The sequence below is a fragment of the Taudactylus pleione genome, unplaced genomic scaffold (genome assembly GCF_031769625.1).
Source record: "Taudactylus pleione unplaced genomic scaffold, aTauple2 ptg001032l, whole genome shotgun sequence".
In the NCBI taxonomy this organism is placed as follows: Eukaryota; Metazoa; Chordata; class Amphibia; order Anura; family Myobatrachidae; genus Taudactylus; species Taudactylus pleione.
This window is the reverse complement of record NW_028285433.1, coordinates 11336432-11345856: the sequence shown is the minus strand read 5'-3', so window position 1 is coordinate 11345856 and position 9425 is coordinate 11336432. Positions and strand designations below refer to the sequence as shown.

General features: G+C 41.4%; 1 protein-coding gene across 1 annotated transcript in view; it reads left to right on the top strand.

Annotated features, from left to right (window-relative positions):
- Positions 1 to 219: 219 nt before the first annotated feature.
- FRMPD1 (FERM and PDZ domain containing 1) overlaps positions 220 to 9425 on the top strand; it is a 196116-nt gene continuing 186910 nt past the window's right edge. The window contains exon 1 of the mRNA XM_088461325.1: positions 220 to 290. The gene's annotated coding sequence lies outside the window, so the exon portion shown is untranslated. The remainder of the gene's footprint in view (positions 291 to 9425) is intronic.

Below are 9425 nucleotides of genomic sequence, written 5' to 3'. Positions count from 1 at the left end.
CGGGATGTTCTTCTCCAGCATCTTTGCTGATTAGCAGCCCTGAGACAAGCTCATAAGAGCTGAGCAGCCACTTCTGTGTCACTTTACGCCTCTCACTCGCCACCATATTATCATTGAGGATACGCCGGTGGGCGTTAGGTGACCTCTGTGGCTCCTGTGTCCCCCAGTGACCACCTGCACAGGAGAGGGATGGAAGTCATCTGTGTGTAGTACGTACCAGGTACTTGCCCTGAACAGGGCAGAGCATGCTTTGGATGGTGCTGAGGGGGCCTCTCCATCTCACCAGGAAGGTAAAATACCTATCTATATACATTGCATACACATTAATGTGTTGTGGCTGATGTCCTATAAAAGCTTGCGAAAATGCTGTATATACAGTAGTTCTGCTATATCAGATGCTTTGTCCAGTTATGTTCCAGTGCTTCTGCTTTATGAAGCTGTTATCTTCCTTGTTCTGACATGTTATTTCACCAGCTACAACAGCAATAAAAATAATGATAATGACAGATTAGAAGACTGTCATTGAGACATACTTACACTGGGTAATGCTTGTCGGTGAAAACTGATTTTGCTAAGGGTGCCAGTAGAACTGCTTAGTATGTGATTTTATAGTTGTTTACACAGTAATGATTTTAAAATTGTCAGCAGGTTCACATCTGACAGATAAAAAAAACTTATTAACTTATAAAGTTTTTCTGGTGTAGAATTGTTTCCCAAACAGAGCATTAAACATTTGTTTAGTGTTAATTAAAGGCAGTACGTTGACAATGATTGAACAAATGCATGTACAGTACAATATAAGAAGTGCTTATTCACATGGTACTGTCTACTGTAATTAGCTTAAGTCTGAACTCCCACTGTGAAATGTACAAGGGTTTTACTAGAAAGGAAAAGTAATTGTACAAATAAATGAGAACTTATAGTATGTTTTAATAAGACTACAAGAAACTGCTTTCATCTGGAGTGCAGATGTTTTGTTATCCCAAGGTAGATTTGTTACCCCCTTCACTCAGTGATGTGTAGTAGATCCCAACTGTAATATTATATTTCTCTTCAGCCACATCATCACATAATACACACGTATTGTTATTATTATATTATTATTATTTTTCTTATTATTATTATTATTATTATATTTAGTCAGTGGTCAATTAACTTTGTTTTTGAACTGTGGGAGGAAGCCAAAACAATGGAAAGAAACCCACAAAAACATGGCGACAACATACATAGTCTATGCACCTTTGTTGTAATTGGATAACTGTTCATTGGTTAGTCACAGTTGCTACTCTTTGTTGTTATGGGTTGGGTATGAAATCCTGTCAGTCGGGATGCCTGTTGTCAAAATGCCGACGTTGTCAAAATCCCGATGCTGGGAATCACTACAGGGATCGGGTAAGTATGTTAACCCTTCCCCCTTCTCCCCCTAACCCTCCCTTCTTGCACCCTAATCCTAACCCTCCCCACCCCGCACCCTAACCCTCCCCATCACTGCCTAAACTAAACTCTCTCCCCTTGGTGCCTAAACCTAACCCTCCCCCCTTAGTGCCTAATCCCCCCCCCAGTGGTGCCTAACCCCCCCCAGTGGTGTCTATCCGTAACCCCCCCCCCCAAAGCCTAACTGTAACCCCCCCGTGGTGCCTAAAGCTACCCCTACGGCGGCTAACAGCTAAGGGCACTCCGGCTTACCTTCGATCGGGATGCCGTCTGTCTGGATTCCGGCGTCGATCTGTGGGCTGGCGTCGGGATTTAGCTGCCTATGTTAAATCCCGGGTCGAGATTCTGACGCCGGAATTTCAACAGACGGCATCCCATGGTTGGTATTTTAACTACATCCCATTGTTATAGAGTCTTACAATCTAGAGCTTTATAATTGAATTCCTTTAAACAAAATCATGATATAGTTTTGCATTCATTGGGTTATTTAATTTATACTTAGAGCTTTTATTATAAAAATTTCTCCCAATTTTGATCAAATCTGCCTTTATTCAGTAGCAAAAATAACAGATATGTGTAAACTATAATAAGTAACACAACTCTCTCTTCATACTGTAAAGATCAACCACCCAGTGATTTCATATTACTAAATTTGGTAAGAGAATTGTATGGGTTTTCCATCATATTGTTGATTTCATATCACATGAATTGTGTAAACATGGCTTTCCTTGTGTACAAATGATACACATACAGTAGGGGTCAATCCTATCACGTGCGAGTTGCCGTTGCACTAGTGTTAAAACGCCGGCAACGGACCCGCACCTCGCACCATTCGCGGCCTGCTCCGAACCCTATGGGGCTGCGGCCAAAATTCAGCAAATCCGGGCCGCTGTAAAGTGCGGCCACTGCCACGATGACTCGCACCGGAGAGATCATCGTGGCTAATAGGATTGACCCCATAGAGTGCTTTTACTCTTGTCAGAAATATTGCACTAGCTGACTAAAGCTGGGTAGACACACCACAACGATGTGCGGACCCAGCGACGCGGAGACGCAATGTAACAAAATATTGCATTGCTGTACACACTGCACGATTTGCCGTATGATGTAATGTAACTACACCGAGAAGTCCATCACATCATATGGGAAAATGCGACAACCCAATTCATCAAACTATGAATTGGGTAGATTTGGGGGTACACACTATACTGTAGTCATCACTATCCATCGTGGATTGTAAGATCGGCCAATACTGTATATTGTATAGTGTGTACCTAGCTTAATGAAGCAAATAGCTTTTTTTGACTTTTTTTAAAACATATTTTATTATTTAAGTGCAAGTCTTGATCTTGACCACAACAATGCAGAGATATCAATTAGATCACTTACTCTTCCAGTTGAAGAGACTTATAAATGTTCTCCAGTATGGACCCAGTATCTATAGTACATTGCCAATATAATTTATGTAAAATATAACTGCTATATAAATAACATAAAAGAACACACATTTATCAGATTCCTTTTTATAGACTATTACAGGGATGTTTTGGATATAATGGTGGCACATTGATTGACATTGCATCACAGCTCTGGGATCATGGCTTTTATTCCAGCAAGAACCCTTTCTGTGTGTAGTTTGTATGTTCTCCATGTGATCGGGAATGTCTAATCTAGATGAAAAGTACTGGACACTTCTAACGGCAGGCAGACTTGCATTGATAAGGAGCAATGTCATATGTAGACTTTTATAGAGCAAAATAATTGTTTCATTTTAGTGTATGTAATCATCTGAGTATAGTATATTTCTGTACAGAATAAGAACATTTTGGGAAAGGTTAACGTGAAACCTTTGATTTGAAATTGCTGTGATTGCCCTTGCATTATGGATTAATCGTAAATAAATGATCTATAGGAGGTGAGTTAGATAGCATTATTGGCAACAGATTATTTCTGTATTTACATTTTCACTTCAAAGCAGTGCTCGAAGTGTGCCGGTATACAACGCTATGGTATACGGCACTTCAAGCGCTGAGCCGGCTGCTGCCCATCAGAAGATCTGATTACAGCTGACGCACCGGCAGACATCCATGGATGGAGAGACAACGTCACCGCGTCACCGTCATTTCGAATCTGGCACTGTCCGTGAGCCAATTGGAGCTCGTGGCCGACAGTCAATCAGGTGCTGCCTCTGCGGACAGCAGCAGATTTGAAATTACGGCAGTGCAATGCTGCTGTTTCTCCATGGAGTATTTGGAGTTGAAATAAATACCTCTTGGAATCTAGAATCCTGGACTGATTAAAATTAATTAATGGTTACTGTACTGTATTAATAAAGGAGTATTGTAGCAATTGTGTGTGTTATTAGGACAGTACTGTACTGTGCAAAGTTCTATGTCTTAGACCAGAGGTTTCCAAACGTGGTTCTCAAGGCTGCTCAACAGTTCAGGTTTTAGAGATATCCATGGTTGAGCACAGGTGACTTAAGTAGTACCTCAGTCAATTTGATTTAACCACCTGTGCTCAACAATTAATATCTCTAAAGCTGCATACACACACAACGATTTAGTTAATGAACGATTTTAGTAAACGATTTTCTCCCTTGAAAAAATGAACTAAAATCGTTCACTAAAGTTGTTCATTTACTATGTTCATTTAAATGTAATGAACGATTTTCTAGAACTACAAACGATTTTTGCATATTCCCTTACTGAAAATCGTTGAGTTGACAAGTCTGACTGAACTACAAACTACAAACGTGAACGCGCATGAACGAAAATCATTCGTTTGACTCAGAAAGTGAACGATTTTTACAAACGATTATCGTTAAAAGATATCGTTTAACGATCATCGTTCAAAAAATCGTTGTGTGTGTATGCACCTTAGGACCTGAACTGTTGTGGATCCTTGAAGACCTTGTTTGGGAATCTCTGTCTTAGACCCCTTATACAGGCGCATCAAAATATAAGCTTTCACTGGTAGTTGTTTTTGATATGTGGGAATGGAATCCATTAGTATTTGGGCGTTTAAGTGTTGTATGCTCCATTTATTTACATTCACTACAAATTAATACATTGGGGGGCTTGTCACCACCACATGTTAGAAATATTGGTAGTGGAATAAAAGCCCAGTGCATATTTGGAAGGTATTTCAAAAGAACTATTGCTTATACTTCTATTATTAAGTCATGACGGAGGTTTATTACTATGCATTGGGTTCTAAAACCCAGTGCTTCCTGTTGTGTTTATCCTTGAAATTTAAAAGGGCAATGCTTTTCCTAGCTGTGTTTTGCTAGTAAAAGTATTGTCTTTTTCAATTTTGGTCATAAACACAACTGGAAGTGGCGGGTTTTAAAACCTGACGCTTAGTAAATGAACCCCCTGGCTTTTGGGATAAGAGCTCCTGTGCAAATATGACATTATGTGTATAGCTCAGATATGTATATGGAGCATGGCCCCAACTTCAGTGCCAACACATTTGTGAGCCAGTAAGAAATATCTTGTGTTTCACCATTTTTATTTACCTGCATTCTTCCCCACTTGATTTGGGTCAGAGAGGCTGCTGGCCTAGTATAGGTAATATAAAATATGTGATCTGTAGATATGTTCAGTTGTGTAGACTAGGGTAATTGAGGCTTTTTTTACATTTCCTGTTTGGATGTCTACCTGCTATCTGATCTAATTGTAATTTCCAGTGTCTTAGCAACTCCTTATCTATAATTACTTTATTGAGGCTACTACACTTAAAATGAATAGGAATAAGACTTTCCAACACAAAGAAAAAAAGATTATAAAAAGTCAATGACATTTTAATTGATTTGGTTGGATTGTGCCTACCCATGCTTTGCAATCTGGCCCCAGAAGTAAGAATCTGAGTCTACTACGGAACGTTGGAAAGTTAAACAACCAGTTCACATAGGTCATGAGTCTTTAATGAAATTATAGATCATGTAATGAAAGGGGTTAATTATAAGAGTGTAAGTGGTGGAGATAGCAATCGCTCATATAGGTACAGAGGCCCTGATTCAGAGCCGGATGCTCTGACAGAGCGCTCGCTCTGAATCAGGGCGTCTTTTTTTTTTTTTTTATGAAGCGGCCTACTGGCCGCTCGCACAGCTAATGCGAGCGGCCAGGATGATGGTCAAGAACATCGCGACCATCTGGCATCGGACGATGTCAGTGGGGCCGCCCCCAAACGGTAGGCGTTCTCATGGGAACGCCTCCGTCTGGGCAGCCACCCCCCCCGGCCCGCCCACCAAAGGGGGCGTGCTGTCAACATTGACAGCAAGCCCCCTTTGGTGCGAGAACCGGAGCGATGGATTGCACGTCGCTATCCGGGTCTCAGCGTTTGCGACCGGGTCTGAATCAGGCCCAGAGATTCCAAGTAATAAGAGTGCTGCACAGCAGACAGAAACAATCAGAGACAGACAGAGATCATAGACAGAGATTTAAGTAAAAATGGATGCAATTCCCATATTCAAGCCGACTGTGCATGCGTCAAAAACACAAAACACACTGTGCGCATCCAGTGCTCATGTGTCTAAAGTCCAACGGAGACCAGTGTGAAGTAGGTTTTCTGGGCAGCAACTGGACATTAAGTATCAGGGCGCACAGAGCGGCTGTTTCTGTATTTACATCTCTGTGCAATTCTGTGTTGATGCCTGTTTCAGACGAATTTCTTGTACGTAGCATGGGGCTGGTGCAAGTGCCAATACGAATGATGATGGTGGCATCTGCAGATGCTAGAGCAGTGGGCAGGATGGGCTTGCACTTTCAGACACACAGATTTGCGACTTAGGGCCATGTTCAATTAGAAGCAAAATGCTGTTTTCGCGTGGTTTTCAGCGATAATTTTGCCATTTTTTTCAATTCCGTTTTTGCCTATGCAGAAAGTCAAGGCACTGAAATAGGCGATACTTTTTCTCCAAAGAATAGTAGGTGAAAAAAAGTGTGAAATCTATATTTTGGGGTGCAGATGTTGGGAAACCACTCAAAACCCTTGGTACACCCCCCCAAAGGACAATTCACCCAAAAATACGCCTTTGAATTGGGGGCAAAAATGACAAATGTGGGAGGACAACTTCAAAAACTAGTGAAATAAGCTTCTGGGGGTGCTCTAAGAAGTGTTTTTGGGATTGCAGGTGCTTGTATGACGGCGGAATTTCACTTTTCTAAAACTTCACTTTAGAGACATTAAAATAAGCTAGTACCCATTTTCAAGCCCCCAAATTTTGATGGGACTACTTATTTTCACCAAAAATACTGCTTAATGCCATTCTTCACCACTTTTACAAGGACGCTAATAACAAGGATTTTAAAAAACTTCCGTACCCCAATTCGTTTTATTAGGGACAGTTCTACATTGATCCCCAATGTTAGTGCATCTTTTTTGGGGTGTAAGGCTGATTTCCCCAATTCTGACAGTACTTTCCGCCTGTTCTGCATTCGCCGCTTGACGTTTTCACTTGTTTTGGAATTGAATTGAATTGAAGCGGGGATGCACACGATAAGTTTCTGTGTCCAAAACACGTGATGTCGGCGAAAAGTCGGGTAGGCAAAACTTTTCCGCGGGTGCGAAACTAATTGAATACCGCCCTTAGTTTGTCTGATTGTCTCTTAAGCATATGGAAGTGAGTACAATGCATGCAGGTCAAAATCAGCCCCTTAGATGGTAAGGTTGTCCCCCCACTTTATGACAGTGCCCACAATATAGTATAACTCTGGCCCCCCTTTCAGTACATGTAGCAGGACAAGGACTGGGGTTCCTTAGTTCATAAAGCAATGCATCTCACACTGCAGGAGTATTCAATCTTCAATAAAGAAAGGCATTCCATTGTCAGAAAGGGGAAAGCTCTCTTAGGTATTAATTTTAACACCATTTTCAGTGTCACCAGCATTCTTGAAAGATAATTTTTGAGTATATGAAATGCTAAAGGCTAGATTCATATGCTGCAACGTGTGATACCTCGTAAAGGTGAGAATACAGATGTTGTGATGCTGGTGTAAGATGGAGTTACCTCTATGGTGGATCAATCTTCACACTCCTTCCTTCGGTGCAACTCTTTACTCAGACCACGCCTCGGCAGAGAGGCAAGGATTCTTCACCCAGACACAGAGAGCATGGCAGACAAAATGTATGCAAAGAATTTTTGTATTTATTAATAATGACCCAAATAATGACTGGAATGGGTAACTTAAATGAATCAATACAAGTTTCAATATGCACAATATCACTTTAACTATGAGTTATCTGGTTCTGCACAATCATTCTACAAAATATATATTTAAACAGTTGTTTAGTTTATTGGGGGGGTGAGGGGGAAGTTGGAGGGATATTATATAGGGATATGGACGGGCACACTTAAGGAAAAAAAGGGTGGTTGGGGAAACAGCGCTCTGTGATAACCAGTGTAAGTTAATTTGCTACTGGGGATACTCTTTCTATTAATGTTTGTTATTTGTTAATAATTGTATGAATATTATATATATTAGCTTCTTGTGTAGTAAATGGTTAACAGTCCAGGTATGCAATAACTGTAGGCTGATGCTTCTGATAAATATGTTATGGATAGTCATCCACTAAGTAGGTACTAACAGTCTATGTTGAAATGTCTGGTGGCCAAAAACTTTTGGCTGAGTCTTCAGTAATTATGATGGTTATGTGAAGTCTATGTATATTGGTTGTCTTAATTTCTGGTGGGCAAAAACTTGAGGCAGGTTGTTCTTATACTTTTAGGATATGCCAATCTGATGCTTGAGTCACCTCAATGCCTCCAGGTTCTCTTATAGTATCTCACAGTATTAAGGGTATTGGTGTTGACCCAGTAGTTTTACCTCAGAATAAATGAGAGCGCAGTATCAGGTGGGTGAACAACAATGTTGCAGCTGGTAAGTATATATGAATGTACTTACCCAGATTACTGCTGGTCCTATTCATCCTGTAGAGTAGTGCTGGATCCGAATGGCTGAGGTGCAAGTGACATTGCACTATTGTTTGTTTTTTGTTTTTATACTTCAGTTTACATTTGTGAGATTAATAGAATAAATACAGTTTATTTTAATTAGCGGTTTACAGCCTCTATATACACCCCAGCCCTCTCACTTGCACATCAGCCATTCGGATCCAGCACTACTCTGCAGGAGGAATAGGACCAGCAGTAATCTGGGTAAGTACATGCATCAAAACGTTGGACACTACTGTAACAGGGCTTAAGGAGCTGCCAGTTGCTTTTTTGATAAGCACTGTGCCCTCCTTCCTGTATAACAGGGCACCAGGTACCTGGACCCCACCTTTCAAAAGGTGGCGAAGGGTACCAATACAGTGTAAAAGATGCTATTAAAATAATAAAATAAAGTAAAATAAATGTATTGCTGGAGCACAGCAAATTGTGGCCAGCTCCATAGGCACATTTTCTAAACTGGGGGCTGATGGGGAATAGAGGGGGAGGAGTTTCACACTTCTAAATTATTTAAAGTGCCACCTCCAGTTATCCACGCCTCTATACCCCCAGCGTAAGCAACTCCAGTGTGCCCTAGTGGATGAAAGAGAAAATAACTTTTATTGAGCTCTAAGGTAATATGCTGAAGGTCTGTTTAAATATATATCAAAGGATTTCTTGGGACAGCGCTCACAGATTACTATTGTTGGTTAAATCACTAGCTGCTGTATTTTATAGGAGTGCTCCCATACTCCTAATCATAAAGTTATTTAGTTTATTGGGGGGGGCCGAAAAATGGGGGAGTGACCTATTTACCATAGGCCATGCCCCCTTTAGTGACCGGGGGCATGCCTGTATGGCACACCTCCTGTGTAATGTCAGGCTGGGGGAAGCCCAACACTCGTGACTAGCTGGGTTTCCCCCAGCCCTCTACCGGCACTGAATGGATGCCACGCGCATGCGCGCAGCATCCATTCAGCCTCCAGGTTCCAGCACTGCCGCGCAGCTGCGGCGGTGGGAGTACCCAACCTTCCGACCAGAACACCCGCGGGCCACT